This window comes from Dama dama, chromosome 14 (genome assembly GCF_033118175.1).
Source record: "Dama dama isolate Ldn47 chromosome 14, ASM3311817v1, whole genome shotgun sequence".
In the NCBI taxonomy this organism is placed as follows: Eukaryota; Metazoa; Chordata; class Mammalia; order Artiodactyla; family Cervidae; genus Dama; species Dama dama.
Genome location: NC_083694.1, coordinates 51685490 through 51705037, shown reverse-complemented (window position 1 = coordinate 51705037; position 19548 = coordinate 51685490). Strand labels below are relative to the sequence as shown.

Genomic DNA, 19548 nt, shown 5'->3' with positions numbered 1-19548 from the left:
AGCCATGTTTCTTCAAACGGCATTATTTTGTTCCTTTTTAATGGCTGAGTAGTATTCCATCATGTCTCTGTACCACATCTTTATCCACTCATCTGTCAGGGAGCATTTAGATTGTTTCCATGACTTGGCTATTGTGAATAGTACTGCTATGAATATAGGGGTGTGTGTCTCTTTTTGAATTAGAGTTTTGTCTGGGTATATGCCCAGGAGGGGGATTGCTGGATCATATGATAATTCTATTTTTAGTTTTCTGAGGAACCTCCATACTGTTTTCCCTAGTTGCTGCACCAACTTACATTCCCACCAACAGTGTAGGAGGGTTCCGTTTTCTCCACACCCTCTCCAGCATTTGTTATTTATACACTTTTTAATGATGGTCAATCTGACCAGTGCGAGGTGGTACCATTTTGTAGTTTTGATGTGCATTTCTCTAATAATTAGCTACGTTGACCATCTATCTGTATGTCTTCTTTGGAGAAATGTCTGTTTAGGTCTTTTGCTAATTTCTTTGATTGGGTTTTCTTTTTATTGTTGAATTGTGTAAGTTGTTTGTATATTTTGAAAATTAAGCCCTTGTTTGTTGCATTGTTTGCAAATATATTCTCCCATTCTGTAGGTTGTCTTTTTGTTTTGTTTATTGTTTCCTTTGCTATGCAAAAGTTTCTAACTTTGATTAAATCCCATTTTTTAATTTTTGTTTTTATTTCTGTTGCTCTGGGGGACTGGCCTAAGAAAACATTGGTACAATTAATGTTTTGCTATGATCTTTTTTAGGAGTTTTATGGTGTCATGTCTTATGTTTAAGTCTTTAAGCCATTTTGAGTTTATTTTTGTGCATGGTGTGAGGATGTGTTCTAACTGTTGATTTAAATGTGGCTGTCTGACTTTCACAAAACCACCCGCTAAAGAGACTTTCTTTTTCCTATTGTGTATACTTACCTCCTTTGCCAAAGATTAATTGGCTGTAGGTTGTTGTTCAGTTGCCCAGTTGTCTGACATTCAACTCATTGCAACCCCATGGACTGCAGCATGCTAGTCTTCTCTTTCCCTCACTATTTCCCAAAGTTTGCCCAAATTCATGTCCATTGTATCGGTAATGCCATCCAGCCATCTCATCCTCTGACACCCTCTAGTGAGTCGGCTGTTTGCATCAGGTGATCAAAGTACTGGAGCTTCAGCTTCAGCATCAGTCCTTCCAGTGAGAATTCAGGGTTGATTTCCTTTAAGATTGACTGGTTTGAACTCTTTGCTGTCCAGGGGACTCTCAGGAGTCTTCTCCAGCACCACAGTTTGAAGGCATCAATTCTTTGGTGCTCTGCCTTCCTCACGGTCCAGCTTTCACAACCATATGTGAAAGCTGGGAAGACCGTAGCCTTGGACTATGTGGACCTTTGTAGGCAGAATGATGTCTCTGCTTTTTAATACACTGTTTAGATTTGTCATAGCTTTCCTGCCAAGAAGCAGTTGTCTTTTAATTTCATGGCTGCAGTCACCATCCGCAGTGGTTTTGGAGCCAAAGAAGAGGAAATCTGTCACTGCTTCCACATTTTCCCCTTCTATTTGCCATCAAGTAATGGGGCCGGATACCATGATCTTAGTTTTTTAATATTTAGCTTTTCAGTTCAGTTCAGTTCAGTTCAGTCGCTCAGTTGTGTCCAACTCTTTGCGACCCCATGAGCTGCAGCACGCCAGGCCTCCCTGTCCAACACCAACTCCCAGAGCCCACCCAAACCCATGTCCATTGAGTCGGTGATGCCATCCAACCATCTCATCCTCGGTCGTCCCCTTCTCCTCCTGCCCTCAATCTTTCCCAGCATCAGGGTCTTTTCAAATGAGTCAGCTTTTTGCATCAGGTGGCCAAAGTATTGGAGTTTCAGCTTCAACATCAGACCCTCCAAAGAACACCCAGGACTGTTCTCCTTTAGGATGGACTGGTTGGGTCTCCTTGCAGTCCAAGAGACTCTCAAGAGTCTTCTCCAACACCACAGTTCAAAAGCATCAATTCTTCAGCACTCAGCTTTCTTTATAGTCCAACTCTCACATCCATATATGACCACTGGAAAAACCACAGCCTTGACTAGACGGACCTTTGTTGGCAAAGTAATATCTCTGCTTTTTAATATGTTGTCTAGGTTGGTCATAACTTTTCTTCCTTTCGTACTCCTTTCTCAATCCTGAACCAATCAGTTGTTCCATACAGGATTCTAACTGTTGCTTCTTGACCTACTTACAGGTTTCTCAGAAGACAGGTAAGATGGTCTGGTATTCCCGTCTCTTTACTAGCTTTCCACGGTTTGTCACAATCCACACAATCAAAGGCTTTAGCGTAGTCGATGAAACAGAGGTCGATGTTTTTCTGGAATTCCCTTGCTTTCTCTATGATCCAGTGAGTGTTGGCAATTTGATCTCTGGTTCTGCCTTTTCTAAACCCAGCTTGGAGGTCTGGAAATTCTTGGTTTGCATAATGCTGAAGCCTAGCATGCAAGATTTTAAGCATGACCTTACTAGCATGGGAGATGAGTGCAATTGTCCAGTGGTTTGACCATTCTTTAATTCTGCTCTTCTTGGTAATTCAGATGAGGATTGACCTTTTCCAGTCCTGTGGCCACTGCTGGGTCTTTCAGATTTGCTGATATATTGCGTGCAACCCCCTGATAGCATCATCTTTTAGGGTTTTGACTGGCTGTACTGGATTTCCATCACATCCACTTCTTGACAGCAGTGTTTCCTAAGGCCCACTTGACTTCATACTCCAGAATGTCTGGCTCTGGATGATTGAGCACACCACTGTGGTCATCCAGTTGATTAAGGTCTTTTTTTGGTGCAGTTCTTCTTTGTATTCTTTCCATTTCTCCTTGATCTCTTCTGTTTCTACTAGGTCTCTACTGTTTTTGTCCTTTATTGTGCCCATCTTTGGGTGAAATGTTCCCTTGATATTTCCAACTTTCCTGATGAGATCTCTAGTCTTTCCCCTTCTATTGTTTTCCTGAATTGTTATGCATTGTTCATTGAAGAAGGTCTTCTTGTCTCTCCTTGCTATTCTTTGGAACTCTGTGTTTAGTTGGGTGTATCTTTCCTTGTATCCCTTGCTTTTTGCAAGGTATGTGGGTTTACTTCTGAGCTCTGTATTCTGTTCCATTGATCCATGTGTCAGTTTTTGTACCATGCCATTTAATTACTATAGCTTTGTAGTATTGTCTGAAGTCTAGGAGGGTTAGGCCTCTTGTATTGTTCTTTTTCTTCAGGATTGCTTTGGCAATTCTGGGTCTTTTATTTACATATAAATTTTAGGATTATTTTTTTCTGCTTCTGTGAAAAATGTCATGGATAATTTAATAGGGATCACATTAAATCTGTAGATTGCTTTGAGCAGTGTGGCCATTTTAGCAATATTAATTTTTCTAAGATATGGGATGTCTTTACATTTCTTTGAATCATCCTCAGTTTCCTTTATTAGTGTTTTATAGTTCTCAGCATGTAAATCTTTCACTTTATTGGTTAGGTTTATTCATAAATATTTTATTTTGTGGAGTGCTATTGTTATTTTAAAAGGTATTTTTTTTTTACATTCCTTTTCTGATATTTCATTGTTAGTGTTGAGAAATGCAACAGATTCTGTATGTTAACTTCATATCCTACTACCTTGCTGAATTCATTTAAAAGTTCTAGCAGTTTTTGTGTGGAGTCTTTAGGGATATATATATATATACATACACATATATATATATAATGTAACCAGCATATAATGACAATTTTACTTCTTCCTTTCCAATTTGGATATCTTTTATTTCTCTTTATTGTCTTATTGCTATAACTAGGACTTCCAATACTATGTTTAACAGAAGAGTTGAGAGTGAGTATTTTTGTCTTGTTCCAGATTTTAGTGGAAAGGCTTTCAACTTTTCACCATTGAGAATTATATTGGCTGTGGGTTTATCATAAATAGCTTTTATTATGTTAAGGTAATACCTATTATAGTAAGAGTTTTTATTATGAATGGATGTTGAATTTTGTCAAATACTTTCTCTGCATCTATTGAGATGATCATGTGGTTTTTCTCTCTTTTTTTTTGATGTGGTGTATCACCTTTTTTGATTTGAGTATGTTAAACCATTCTTGTGAACTTAGGATGAATTCCACTTGGTCATTGTGTATGATCTTTTTGTGTGTATTGTTGAGTTTGTTTTGCCAAGATTTCATTGAGAATTTTTGCATCTATATTCATCAAAGATATTGGCCTGTAATTTTCTTTTTTGGTGGTATTTTTGTCTGATTTTGGCTTCACAGTGATAGTAGCTTTGTAGACTATTATTTGAGAGTGTTTTCTTCTCCTTAGTCTTTTGGAAGAGTTTGAGAAGGATTGGTGTAAGTTCTTCTTTGTATGTTCAGTAGAATTCTCCTGTGAAGGCATATGGTCCTGGACTTTTGTTTGTAGGGAGTTTTTCTCTTTTTATTACAGATTCTATTTCATGTCTATTGATCAGTCTCTTCAAGTTATCTATATCTTTGTGATTCAGTTTTGATGGACTGTATGTTTCTAGAAGCAAAACATGTACATTTCTTCTAGGTTGTCCAATTTTTGGCTTATAATTGGTCGTAGTATTCTCTTATAGTTTCTTGTCTTTCTGTGGTATGAGTTGTGATTGCTCCTCTTTCATTTCTTATTTTATTTACTGTCTCTCTTCTTCTTGGTGAGCCTGGCCAGAGGTTTGTCAATTTTGTTTGCCCTTTCAAAGGACCAGCTCTTGACCTTATTGGGTTTTGTTTTCTATTGTTTTTTAAGTCTCTATTTTATTTATTTCCTCTCTGATCTTTATTATTTTGTTTCTTCTGCTGAGTTTATATTTTGTTTGTTCTTCTTTTTCTAATTCTTTTAGGTAGAAGATAAGATTGTTTGAGAGTTTTCTTGTTTCTTAAAGAAAGCCTGTGTTGCTATGAGCTTCCTTCTAAGAGCTGCTTTTGCTGCATCCTATAGATTTTATATTGGCTGTGTTTTCATTGTCATTTGTCTCAAGGTATTTTTAAAATTTTCTTTTTGATTTCACATTGTTGATCCACTGGTTTTTTAGTAGCATGTTGTTTACTTTCCATGTAATTTGTTTTTTTTATCTTTTCTTTTTCTGTTATTGATTTCTAGTTTCATGCAATTGTGGTCAGAAATGATGCTGGAAATAAGTTCTGTGCTCTTAAATTTGTGGAGGCTTGTTTTTTGCTCTAGTATGTGATCAGTCCTAAAGACTATTCCATGTACAGTTGAAAGGAATGTATATTCTGGTTTTTCTGATGTAATGTCTGAAGTTATACCCACCCTGTAGCTTGACCATCAAATATATCTCAGACTTTCGCAATGTCCCCTAGGGAGAGGAGGGCAAAATTCCTCTTGTGAGAACCACATTTAACATTCTTAAATGTTATCTGTCCATAACCTTCCATTTCTCAAGTGCTTATCAACTGAATGGCTTAGGCCATTCACCACACCTATTGTATTAGTTTCCTATTGCTGCTGTGACAAATTACTGCAGAAATAGCTTAAAACAATACAGATTTGTTATTTTATAATTCCAAGGGCCAAAAGTCTGAACTGAGTTTCACTAGCCTAAAATAAAGGTGTTAACAGGGCTGTATTTCTTTTAGAGCATCTAGGATAGAATATGTTCCCTTGCATTTTCCAGCTTCTAGAGGCTGTCCGAATTCATTGGCTCATACCCCTTTCTTATCTTCAAAGCCAGAAGGCTAGTCACATTTTCCAACCTCTCTCTCTCTGTCTCTCTGACTCTCTAGTACCCCTTTTATAAGATCACTTTGAATTACATTGGGCTTACTGGAATTATCCAGAAGAAGCCATCATTTTTAACAATTTTAACTTAATCAGTGTTATGAAGTCCTTTTTTGTCCCACAAGGTAATATATTAACAGGTTCCAAAGATTAGCACATAGACATCTTTTGGGAGCTGTTGTTTTGCTATCATGTCCATATAACTGAGAGTCAGAAGGAATAGAAAGTTTTCAGGAGGTTTACAGAGAGTGATTTTAATAGAAAAGACACCAAAAGGGTGTAGAATGTAGAAACAGTCCATGATTTAGTCACAGTATGCTGACTAAGCCTCCCTGCTGCTGATGTGAGCATATAAAAGGCTGTGTAAGTGTCAACCCTCTAGTTCTCCCTAGAACAGGCTGAATTCTTAACTGCTGTAAAAACAAACAAACAAACAAACAAACAAAAAAACAACTCCAAAAACAGAGATGAACATAAAATGGTAAAAATAGATTTTATTTAGAAAAATTATTGCAATAGGAGAAAAAGATCTTGGTATAAAACCTAGCTCATTTCAAAACAGAAGGACAAGTTGGGAGGAGAAGAGTGGGGGTCAGTGGATGGAAAGTTATAAGAGGAAACATCAAGGGTAAGGGGTGAGGGTGGTTCTGGCTAAGCTGACCTAACAGGATTCTTGCTGAAGGCAGACCAGGATGATCAGACATCACATGAGGATGAAGAACCCGATTAGATATTGAGGGTGATCACATATGGAGGATGGGGGTTTCTGGCTAACCTGACTTAGCAGGATTCTTGCTAAAATGCAGAGACAGACATGGAGTCTGAGCAGAGTTTGGTCAAGGAGAGAATCTATAAAGAACTCTCTCTTTCTTATTTTTTCCCTGCCTGGTTACACTATTACTGGCCCCTAACTGAATGTGTCCCAACAGATTCAGTGATATTCTTTCCAAATCCACTCCTTTTTCCCCTCCTCACTAGTTGTATTAGTGACACTAAAGTCCTCCTAGAGCCCAGATTTCAACCTCTTCCTTTACTTTATTTCACACATCAGTTATTTGCTAAGTCCTCAGGATTCTATTTCAGTGAGAGCTTTTAAATTTATCCTTTCTTCTCTATCCCCACCACCTTTCTCTTATTTCGGGCCTTCAGATTTTTTTTCTTGGATTATGTAATAGTCCTCCTAAATTACCTCCTAGCCAGTGTCCATTTCTTCAGTTTCTCCTCCTTCAGTTTGTCTCTCAGTGATAACTATAGCTCTTCTTACAGAACACTCAATTTTTGTAATCTCATGAATCCTTGTAACCATTCTTTGAACAGAGTTGAGCCAAGGGATGGGCTAGAAGGGCATAAGTTCAAAGTCACAGCCTATAAGGGATATTGGATGCCCCAGGAACTCCTATCGAAGGGTCCGAACATAGTTCAAAGAGAAGAGAACACTCATATTAACTACAGGGTGTTGTTTGACTGCCTGGAACTTTGAAATTACTTGAGACAGTAGAGGAAAGGCAGGGGCCTCTACCTGACTCAGTGCTCAGCCTGTCTTTTAAAAAACTTGAATCCGTATTTAAAGAATATCAGATAGAAGGGATATCACATTATTGCATGCCTGGGGACCCTCCTGTCTAGTCCCATTTTACAGATGAGGTAACTGAGTAACTGGCATTCAGGAATTTAAATAATTTGCCCAAGATCACATAAGCAGGAAAGGACAGAATAGCAATTTTTTCATAGGACTCCAAAGTTTCATCTTCTTTTCACTCCATGATATTGCTTCACTTGTGTTATAACTTAATTTTTCACTCTTTATATCTACAAGGTTGCAGTAAAACCAGACCCCTCACTCATCTTTGCTGGATTTGAACTTTCCTACCTTTCTTTTTGTGTGTGGGTTTGTCTGCCTCGTGGAACAGCCTGGAACCCATCTTCATCTTTACAAATCCTATCCTTTTTGCAAAGCTAGCAGCAACACCATTGTTTCTAGGAAGCTATCAGAAAGATCCCCACCTGGAAGTGATAGGTTCTTCTAATGAACTATAGCAGTCCATATCTTGTTTATGGTTGTTTCCACTTTGTATATTTTATTAGAAATATTTATGTATAGGTCTTCCTCTCCTTGCAAGCAGGAGAGAATAGGTCTGTAAATAATTCATCTTGGTACCTCTCACAGAGTCTTGCCCATAGAAGGCACCCAAAATATGTATAGCATAAAGGAGCACATACAGGATGATTCAATCAGAATTGTTTCTTTCTCTCTAATTATCAAAGATTTGGCAAAATATAACATTAAAGCCAGAGACCTGGAAGATAGATGTAATATTGTTTTACTCTGATTCTGTGCCTTTGTACAAAGTATTTCTTCTCCATCATTTGTGGGATATTCCCCTTCCTATCCCAGATGCATTTAGTAATTCATAGCTTCCACTTCCTTCAAGAGCTGGGTCAAAGCCTAGCCCTTCATAAAAGACTTCTCTCCTGAGTTCAGGCTGTTATTGTTGCTCTTTTTCCAGTGGTTACATTGTACCCACACAGATCAGCCATTGCTAAACAATCATTGATTATCATCTCCAATCATTAAACTGTTACTGAGTATTTGGCCTATGAAAGGCTGTGTGCTGTAGCAGAGGCCAGAGAAAGCTTTGTAAGGAGGTAGGATTCAAGCGAGGTCTCAGAAGCTGTGATTTCATTAAAGAGATGGAATGGAAGGGGAAATAAAATTATGCATACTACTGAAATTCAGTTCCTGTTCTTTCTGTTAGTGGCCGTGATCTTGAGAAAAATCATTTAATGTCTGTGGGAATCAGTTTCCTCATCTTTATGGTGGGATAATAAAATCTATGTTAGGATGGTTATGAGGGTTAATGTGGAAGACCATATATTGATTAGGTCTCTTTTGGTTGCAAGTGATATTAATACAGTTAAGATACAACATGTAACAACATCTTCAGTGGTCAGTATGTGAAGCAGACAAAACTTTCTCCCTGTCACCAAATCTCCATCTTGTGGTATTCACCCTCTTGCTCAGGTTGGCTAAAGATGTGAGAAGTCTTCTTTCTTCAGGGGACCTTGGTTGGGTGTATATAGTTCTAGTAACTACATGTTGCTCAATAATTGACTTGTTTCCCAAGGCAGAGGGGAACTGAAGTGTTCCCACTTCCCCTGTACACATTTTGCTGCTTTAAGTCTATGTCTGCTTAGTGTTCCTTTTTTACCAGCTTTAGCCTGGCCAGCTCTCACTGCCCCAGTAAGAGGCAGCTGTGGTGTCACTCTAGGACATTTCCCTGACCCCTCTTTGACCTCCTTGACTGGCTTTGATTCCCTTTGTCTGTGCGTCCCTGATGCACTGGGCTTCACTCTTTCATTGCAGTTATCACATTGTACTGTAAAGACCTGCCTCCCTTATCAAACTCCTCAGCCTTTGAAAACTGGCACATAGCACTAATTTGCTAAATGGCTATTGAATGAATGAGTGGACTTTCTTCATTCTGTCTCAATCTTAACCTTTCCCCCACCCCGCCTCTGGCACCACCATTCCTTCTGTCCCTTTCTGCATTATGGCTTACTAGTTATAAAATCACTTCCTGATCTAACCATCAATTTTGTCCCCAGGTATTAAAAATGATGACACTAACTCACAGCTACTGAGCACTTATTCTTTGCCTGGCACTGTTTTAAGCATTTTATGGGTATAAATGCCTTTAAATGTTTGATTGTTGCCAAGTGTTTCCACTAGAAAATGGTAGTCGCTCAGTAGTGTCTGACTCTTTGTGACTCCATGGACTATACAGTCCATGGAATTCCCCAGGCCAGAATACTGGATTGGGTAGCCTTTCCCTTCTCCAGGGGATCTCCCCCACCCAGGGATTGAACCCAGGTCTCCTGCATTGCAGGTGGATTCTTTACCTGCTGAGCCACAAGGGAAGACCAAGAGTACTGGAGTGGATAGCCTATCCCTTTTGCAGAGGCTCTTCCTGACCCAGGAATCAAACCAGGGTCTCCTGCATTGCAGACAGATTCTTTTCCACTAGAAGTTAACCTTAATTAACATTTGGTGTTCTGTCCTGTTATAGTCTCACCATAGCACAACAAATTGTGCAGTAACACACAAGCTTAGTAAATCTGTTAGCATTAGGCACTTAAAGATATGACTAGAAAAAACAGAAATGAAAAGAAGTGTTGAACATGTGGTATCCCTATAGTGCAGTGACACTAGAGTTTTTATGTTTATGTTTAGGTCTAAATTGCTATATTATGTTTCAGGTAACTTAAGCCAGATGCACAAGTTGGGTTTGGCTATTGTATTTAAATTTCAGTTTCCCAGAGACAGAAAGGATTACAGAAACATAAATGTCAGCATGAGAAAAATGAGGTGTTGTTGTTTTTCTAAAGGAGGTAAAGTAGCTGGGGTCTCTATTGTCCCATTGATCCATATGTCTGTTTTTATGCCAGTCCCATACTGTTTCGATTACTATAGCTTTGTGATATAGCTTGAAATCAGGAAGCCTGATGCCTCAGCTTTGTTTTTCATTCTCAAGATTGCTTTCACTGTTTGAGGTTTTACACATCTTCGGATTACTTTTTCTAATTCTATGAAATATATCATTGCAATTTTGAAAGAGGTTGGATTGAATCTGTAGATCACTTTGGTCAGCATGGAAATTTTGATTACTTCCTCCAATCCATAAGCATAGAATACCTTTCATATAATTGTGTCTTTAGTTTCTTTCATCAGTATCTTATAGTTTTCATGAGAGATCTTTCACTTTCTTGGTTATTTTATTATTTTTGATGCAGTTTTAATGGGATTATTTTCTTAATTGCTCTTCCTTTTAGTTTATTAATAGTGTATAGAAGTACAATTGATTTTCTGTATTAACTTAATCTATATTTTTAGTTGCATCCTAAAACTTCACTGAATTTATTATTCTCATAATTTTTTTGTTGGAGTATTTAGGATTTGCTCTATATAATATCATGTCATCTGCAAATAGTGACAGTTTTACTTCTTTCTTTCTAATTTGGATATCCTGTTTCTTGTCTGATTGCTCTGGCTAGAACTTCCAGTGCTAGATTAAAAAAAGTGGCAAGAGTAGGCATTCTTGTCTTTTTCCTGATCTTAGAGAAAAAGCTTTCAGCTTTCCCCATTGAGTATGTTAGTTATGGCTTGTGATATATGGCCTTTATGTTGTATGTACTCATTTGTTGAGAGGTGTTTTTTTTAATCATGAAAGGATGTGGAATTTTTCAGATGCTTTTTCTGCACCGTTTGAGATGATCTTATGATTTTTATCCTTCATCTTGTTAATGGTGGTATCACATTGATTGATTGTGAATGTTGAACCTTCCTTGCATCTCTGGAATAAATCCCACTTGGTCATGGTGTTTGATCCTTTTAGTGTACTGTTGAATTATATTTACTAATGTTTTGTTGACAATTTTTGCATCTATGTTAGTTGGGGATATTAGCCTATAATTTTCCTTTCTTGTGGTATCCTTGTCTGGATTTGGGATCAAGTTAATACTGGCCTGGTAAAATGAGTTTGCAAGTGTTTCCTCTTCTTCCTTTTTTGGAAAGAATTTGGGAAGGATTGGCATTAATTTTTATTTAAATGTTTGTTAGAATTCACCATGAAGCCATCTTTTCCTGGAATTTTTTTTAGTAGGAGGTTTTTGATTACTGATTCAAGCTCCTTACCTCCTTCATAGTAATTGATCTGTTCAGATTTTCTATTTCTTCTTGATTAAGTTTTGGTAGGTCGTATATATTTAGGAATTTATCCATTTTCTCTAATTTGTCTAATTTGTGTGCAAATAGCTGTTCATAGTAGTCACTTATGCTCATTTGTACTATGTAATATGAGTTGTAATGTCTTCTCTTCCATTTATAGTTTTATTTATTCAAGCCCTCTCTTTTTCTTGTTGAGTCTAACTAAAACTGTGTCAATTTTGTTTTTCTTCTCAAAACCTACCTTTGAGTTTAATTGATCTTTTCTACTGTCTTTTTTAGTCTCTTTCATTTATTTCCACTCTTATCTTTTATAGTTTATTCTTTCTATTAATTTTGGACTCAATTTGTTCTTTTTCCAGTTTCTTGAAGTGTACATTTAGTTTTTTTTGAGATATTTCTTGTTTCTTAATGTAGGCATTATTATTAAACAATAGCATATTGTGTAATGTCCACATGTTTGTGAGTTTCCCAGTTTTCCTCTTGTAATTGATTTTTAATTTCATTGTAGTTAGAAAAGATACCTGATTTGATTTCAGTCTTCTTAAATTTATTAAGACTTATTTTTTGGACTAACATATGATCTTTCCTAGAGAATGATCAATGTGCAGTTGAAAGGAATTTGTAATCTGGTGCTGTTGAATGGAATTTTCTATAAATGCCTGTTAAGTCTACCTTGTCTAATGTGGTTTTAAGTCCCATGATTTCATATTGATTTCAGTCTGCATAATCTACTCATTGTTGAAAGTGCATATTGGATTCTCTGAGATCTGTTTCTCCCTTTAGTTCTGTTAATATTTACTTTAAATATTTAGTTGCTCCTATGTTGGGTGCATAAGTATTTACAAATGCTATATCCTCTTGTTGGATTGATCCCTTTATCATTATATAATAACCTTCTTTGTCTCTTACTAGGCTTTGTCTTAAAGTATGTTTTGTTGGCTGTAATATGCTAGTCTTGCTTTGCTTTGGTGTCCATTTGCATAGAGTATCTTTTCCCACCCATTCGCTCTCATTGTGTTTATGTATGTTTAAAGCTAAAGTGGATCTCTTTAGGCAGCATATAGTGGAGTCTCTCTCTCTTTCTCTGTTATGGAAATTAAAATGGAGGAAGTCTTGTTCAGGCTTCAAAAGCAGGCAGGCAGACCTCTGACCTGCTTCTGACCTGCTTGGACACTGCCTGGATTCTATGCCTGCCTGCAAGCACAGCCAAGTCAGGCAGACTTTAGATAAGAAAGTGGGGAGTGGGCCTTGGCATTTTTGAGCCCCTGAGGGTCTGGCCAACCCTCTGGGGTGTAAGAAAATCCTATGATTTACAAGGTGAAACAAACAGCTTTGTAAAAGTTAAGAAAAACTAGAGCTGCATTTATGGAAAAAAACTGATGATAATAACAATTTACAGCCTGGGATTATAAGCAGAGTCCCCTAAACTGCAGTTTGAAGTCTCACCTGCGGGGTGGGCAAACCGTCTGGGACCTTTTCCCAGCTGGGACTCCAGATTGCTGTTAACAATTGTATTTCCAGCACTCTTCAAGACTAGATGTAGGTTGCCCCAATTTGGTGATGTATGTGCTTTTGCTTCTCCCTGTTCTCATCTTTTAATGACTGTATATTGAAATTAAGTCAAATGTCCTCTACTAAATATTGAAATTGTTTGTCGTGCATGTGTGTGTGTGTGTGTGTGTGTGTCTGTGTGTGTGTGAGTGGTTTCTTTTGTTAGTGAATCCTTTGGACCTAAAGTGAAAGTAAAACTTTTGGCAAAATGCTCTCTTTCCCTCCTTCCACATAGCTACTCTATGTATTCTGATTGGAGACTTTATTTATTTATATTTAAAGTGATTAGTGATAGTTATGGACTTAAATTGCCAGTTTGTAGTGGTTTTCTGGTTACTTTGTAAGTCCTTTTTTCCTTTCTTCTTCTCTTGCTCTCCTCCTTTGATGGTCTCCTCCTTTGATGATTTGATGATTTCCTATAGTACTATGCCTAGATTCCTATTTTGTGTATGTACTATGGAATTTCAATTTGTAGCACCATGAAGCTTACCTAAAACATATCTATAACAGTTTATTTTAGGCTAGTAACAGTTTATTTTTGAACATGTACTAAAGCCTCTCCCTCACACATTTTTCTTTGTTTTCAGTGTAACAATTTACTTTTTTAACCTTGTGTATCCATTAACAAATTATTATAGTTATAGTTATTTTTACTACTTGTGTCTTTTAACCTTTATACTAGATTTATAATTGATTTATCCATTACCTTTACAACATTAGAGTATTTTGAATTTCACTATATATTTAACTTTAGTTATACTTTCATGTTTTCCTATTACTAATTACCATCCTCTTGCTTCAACCTGAGGAAGTCCTTTTAACATTTCTTGTAAGACTGGTCCAGTGGTGATGAAAACTTAGATTTTGCTTGTCTGGAAACTATCTCTCACTCATTTCTGAAAGACAGCTTTGCTGGGTAGTATATTCTTGGTCAGCAACTCTTTCTTTCATCACTTGGACTATATTGTGGCACTCCCTTCTGGCCTGCAAAGGTTCTACTGAAAAATACACTTATAGTCTAATGGGAATTCCCATATACTTAACAAGTTATTTTTCTCTTCCTGTTTTAAGATTTTCTTCTTATTTTTAACTTTTGAAAATTATAACATGTCTTAGTGTGGGTCTCTTTGGACATTTTTTGGAATTGTCTGGGCTTTCTGGATTTGGAGATCTTATTTCTTTCCCAGGTTAGGAAAGTTTCAGCCATTATTTCTTTAAATATGTTTTCTTCCCCTTTCCCTTTACTTCTGGGACCTCTGTGATGAATAGTTGATCTTCTTCATGGTATCTCCTAAGTCCCATTAAGCTATCTTTACTCTTTTTCATTCTTATTTTCCTCCCTTGTTTGGATGAATGCCACTGCCTTATTTTTGAGTTTGGTGATCCTTTCTTCTGCCTGATGTGGTCTGATGTTGAATCCCTCTATTGAATACTTCAGTTCAATTATTGTATTTTTCAGCTCTGTGATTTGTTGGTACCTTCAAATATATTCTCTTTGTTGAAATCTCATTTGGTTTATGCACTGTTCTCTTGGCCTCAGTGGCCCTCGTTTTGAACTTTCTATCCAGTAAATCACTTATCTCCATTTCATTAAGATCTGTTTCTGAAGTTTTGACTTGTTCTTTTATGTGGGACATAATCTTGTTTTCTTCATTTTCCTTGATGTATTGATGTCTGTGCATCAGCTAAAACAACTGCCCTACCCCAGGTCTTGTGTAGGGGATGAACTTATCATTCAGCTTGGTCCGAGCTGTGGGTTGTTTCTCAAACCTTTGTGATGTTGTCCAAGCTGTTTTCTTTGGTCTCCGTGACTTGCAGTAGTTGACGATATGTTGAACTCCTTTTATATGTGGGTATTTTGTTATTCACCCAATATGTAGTAGTCTCTCTGCTGATTTCTGGTTTTCTTTCAGAGGGAGTTGCCTCATGTGTCTCTACAGGTTTGATGTGTCCATGAGAGGAGGTGTGTTCAGGTGCATTCTGTGTCCCATCTTGTACTGGAACTCTTTCAAGATCCTGCTGTCAGTTCAGCTCCTACATGAAAACCTTCTCTGAACCCTCCAGCCCACAGCAGCAAAGTCTCAGTGCATCTTATATCTTTAGTTTTATTTCATGTTCTGAGCACACTGCTTTCAGCATGAGGTACTTAAATATTTCCCCCTCAGCAGAGCCACAACTGAGCAAGGGACCCCAGCACCCACGAAGTCCTTTAAATGGCAGTATGCCTTACAGGGAGCCCTTGGTGAAAGTCCCTGAATGTAATTTAGGGGAAGGTAAATTATAAGTGAAATCTGGGAACAAGATTTAGAATCACATGGTATTAACTGGGAGAGGGGGAGAATTGATAAATTATATCTTTATTTAATTATTTTGGGGATTTCTCTTTGAAAGTTTGTTCCCTACTAAGACAGACTTTATTCAGGACTTTAAATATTCAGTATACTAAGTTTTATACAGAATACAACTTTATTCAGTTGTAATAGGTACAGGGACCACTGCAATATGGGCAAGTGGTATCTACAGACAAGAAGCAGATGGAGGTCAGTGTATGGAAAATTACTAAGAGGAACACCAGGGTTAAAGAGGGATATGTTTAAATCAACCAACAGGAATCTTGCTAAAGACAGCCAGGGTGATCAGACATTACCTCAGAATGCTGGAGGATGAGGAACCTGATCAGATATTGATGGTGATCAGATGTTGAGGGTGGGGTTTCTGGTTAAACTGATTTATTAGCATTCTTGCTAAAACTAGATTTTACAAGGACATTTACAGTGAGCCTAAAAAAAGTTTCAGGAGTCTGACTGAACTTTTGAATGTTTATTAGCATCATTAAAAATATATATGTATGCTAGTCAGATTGATGTTTGTAGTGTCATGTATTTTTTTTTTTGTTTGCTTCATTTTTAAACAGAGGGAAGGCATATTTAACTTTCTGAAGGAAATTTAGCATCTTAGGGAAATTGTGTAGTCATATTAACCCTGATAATAGGCTCTTCTGACAAGGAGAAAAGACCTTTACTGCCACCTGATGGCCATATCATCTTACTGCAACATGTCTAAGAGCAGCCCTAGAAGAAAGTCAAGTGTTTGAACTTGGTGACGCTAAGAGCCGTGAACAACTGTGTCTTTACCCCCAGGTCCCTCTCTCCCAACACTTCAGGTTGAGAATTAGCGGCTCACTAGGGGAGGTGAAAAGGCAAAACAGGGGAGATAGTGACGTCCACGCCCTCCTCCTCTGTACAGTGGGTTTCCAAGAGTGAAGAGACAAACTGGAGGGGAAAGCTTTGTATTGAGTAGGGTGCTATTGTTACTTTGGGCTGGTCTTTTAAAGGCAAGACAAAGGATCTCTTTGTTTCATGCCTAAGAGTGGTTAGAAAATCCATGGTATTGTTCAGCTTTCATCCAAACGGCAGGGAAAACACATATCCAGGTGGTGGGGCTGAAAGGACCAAGGGAAAAACAAGGGCTTTTTACTTGCCTTCTGTTGCATGCAGCTCATTCAGTAAACACATGTCACAGGTGTGTCAGGAGGGAAGAACCAGTGGGAAAGGAAGCATAGGGATGCTGCCAAAGAACAGGCCAACTGAGTTGTGTTTGGATCCAGCTTTTCATCTCTTAAACTGAGGTTTAAGTTTAAACATGAGCAAACTGAGGTTAACATCAGAGGAGGATTGAGGCCAGGGTAACATTATTTAAAAAAAAAATCTTAAAAAATCCTTCAGTCCGTTATAGCAGAGACATGAGGGGAGTCCGCTCCTGGCCCACCTGACCCGACTCTGGCCTGGAGCTGTTTTCTCTTGTCCGCTCTTCCTTTCCCCGTGGATCTTTTGCAGGCACTGAAGACAGTTGCGGACTTCCCAGGTGGCGCTGGTGGTAAAGAACCCACCTGCCAATGCAGGAGACATAAGGGACGTGGGTTTGATCCCTGGGTCGGGAAGATCCCCTGGAAGCGGGCATGGCAACCCACTCCAATATTCTTGCCTAGAGAATCCCATGGACAGAGGAGCCTGGTGGGCTACAGTCCATAGGGTCGCAGAGAGTCAGACACGACTGAAGCGACTTAGCCCGCATGCATGCAGCAAGGTGTGGAAGCTGGGTCAGTCCGTGTCTCTTCCCCAGCATTCATCCTCCTCTCTTTTCTATGAACTCTCTGTCTTCTGCCTCTGTAGCTGGAAATAATGCCTGTCTTTGAATACTGCCTGGCAGTCGGCTCAGGCTTTCACACCCACTCATCTTCCCCATCTCCTAGGGAGGCATTGGTATCTCTCTTCACATGGGAGGATCCTGAGAGCAGGGGCTGACTTGCCCATGGAACACCTGGAAGTGGCAGGGCTGCCTGGGAACTTGGGTCTTTGGTTTATGTTCAGGCCTCTTTCTGTTATATTTGCTGCCCTAGCCTCTCTACCCTCAATTTCTGGCTTCCCATTTTGGACTATGATGACTTTCTCAACTCTTTTTTTTTTTTTTTTCTTTTTTAGTGTGAAAGTTTTCAAGACGCCCACAAGTGGAAAATGTACTCCCCCTAGCCAAATAAAACTTTGCCAGACTCCTAACAGCTGTGTGCATTGAAATGACTAATGAAAGATCCCTCTGCTGCCTGTGGAACTTTCACACAAGGCATCGTCACTGCTGCTCACCAGGACCAGGCCCTGAGTATTTGCATACTGGACGTCACTCCAAATGCCCACAACCAGGGTATCTCCAGGATGTAATAAGTAAGAACACTGCTCTGGGCCTTGGAAGGTGCACTGTCTGAGCATCCTTACTGCAGGGAGGAGGTGGATAGCGTTTCAGACCCTATCTATCTCTTGTCAAGGGCCCTTCTCCTTGCGAGATGTCCAGATTCAGTTGTAGATCCGTAGTGCCAAACTATTGCCTGTCAGCTGTGGGATGAGCTGCTGGGAATACCTCGAGGAGGAAGTCAGGGCCCCTGCGTGCCTGAAGTTTGATACCTGGTTAAGGCAAATGAGACAAACACTTGGATAATTTCAGCTGGTAGAATTGGTATAGAGGGGTGTTCTGGAAGCTCAGGAGAGGGGTATCTAACTTGAGGGTGGTCAGGAAACACTTTCTGGAGCTTGTACTGACTGAGCAGAGTCTTTAATATTTTTTAAAGAAGTGTTTTGCTTTTATATCTAGTTACTAAGGTATTACCTTTCATTGCAAAAAAACATTACAGAAACAGGCTTCTTTAGAGAAAGTTCAGGGAGTGAAGAGGAAGACAGTAAAATAGGTTAGTAGAATCTCTACTCAATTAGAGCATGTGGCTTTCTTCCTAAGTAGGAGTTGTGTATGTGTGAGTGTGTGTGTGTAAAGGGGTGGAGTAGTGCCCAAAAGAGGGAGGTGAAGACTCTAGCTGGGTGGGGAGGGGGGAGGTCTTGCCCCTGTGGCCCTAAGCTCTATGCCATGATGCCAGCCTGAGTGAGAAATCAGTTGACCCCTTACTGGGGACCCACCCACTATGGGACCCTGGTTTTTTCCAACCTCATTTTCCAGGTTTTGGTCTTAGCTATTGCTGTCTTATAACTTCAGTCTCATCTCTGCCCATTCCTCCAAGTGGTTTATCAAGGTGTTTTCTTAAACAAAATCCATCTCCTTGTTAGAACTATAAGACCAGGTTTAAGGTGTTAACAGTATTTAACCTGCTGCAAAGCTAGTAACAGCTCACGTTTATTGAGGATTTTATTTGCACCAGCTTTGCTTCACAGCAACCTTATGTAGTTGGTGTTTTATTATTTCCATTTACAGATGAGGCAGTCAAGTCTACTATTTGCTCAAGCTCCCTGGCTAATAGTCGGCAGAACCTGGCCTCAAATCTAGGTCTCTGTGACCCCTAAGTCCATGCTCATGAACATGAGACTCTCTAGCATTATTTTTCAAATGTTTGGCTACAGAAATGTTTTTTTAATCCTCTGCCCCTCATTGCTCAGCACTATCATTACCATCTCATGGATCACAATTTGGCAAATGCTGACCCAAGAAACTATCTTGCTCTGTCTGTAAAATAGAGATAATAACACAGCCTCAGTGTTTGCTCTTGTCTGTTTGCAGTCTCAGTGTTATGACAATTACAGAGGTTTCAGAAACTGCATGCTGAGGATACTCACCTTCCATCAGGAATACGTGTATTTTAAAAATAGCAGTCGTAATGCCCTGGATGAAATGACACAGTATTTTGATGACAATGAAGGTTGTTGGTTGCTAGGCCTGGAGACCTCCAGGCCCTGGCGGGGCAGGTTCTTGCACGCTGCCCCCTCCTGCCACGGTCCCTTTGGAAGTCTCCTCTTCCCGCCCTCAGGTTCCCTCCCATCCCTTTACAATGCTTTTGTTTGTTCCACAAAATAGCAGTTCAGTTACCTGCCACCAGGGGCTGGCGCCTTGCTCTGCAGCACACTACTGCCCCAGAACCCCTCTCCTGCAAATCTGTGTCCAGAGCTCAAGCTGCAGGCCGGGCCCCTGTCACAAACTGGTCAGACCACCCTCAGCCCTGCTG

General features: G+C 39.1%; 1 protein-coding gene across 1 annotated transcript in view; it reads left to right on the top strand.

Annotated features, from left to right (window-relative positions):
- The window catches only part of AADACL3 (arylacetamide deacetylase like 3), a 127372-nt gene that overhangs the window by 65814 nt on the left and 42010 nt on the right, over positions 1-19548 (top strand). The window contains exon 5 of the mRNA XM_061160717.1: positions 17534-17770. The gene's annotated coding sequence lies outside the window, so the exon portion shown is untranslated. The remainder of the gene's footprint in view (positions 1-17533; positions 17771-19548) is intronic.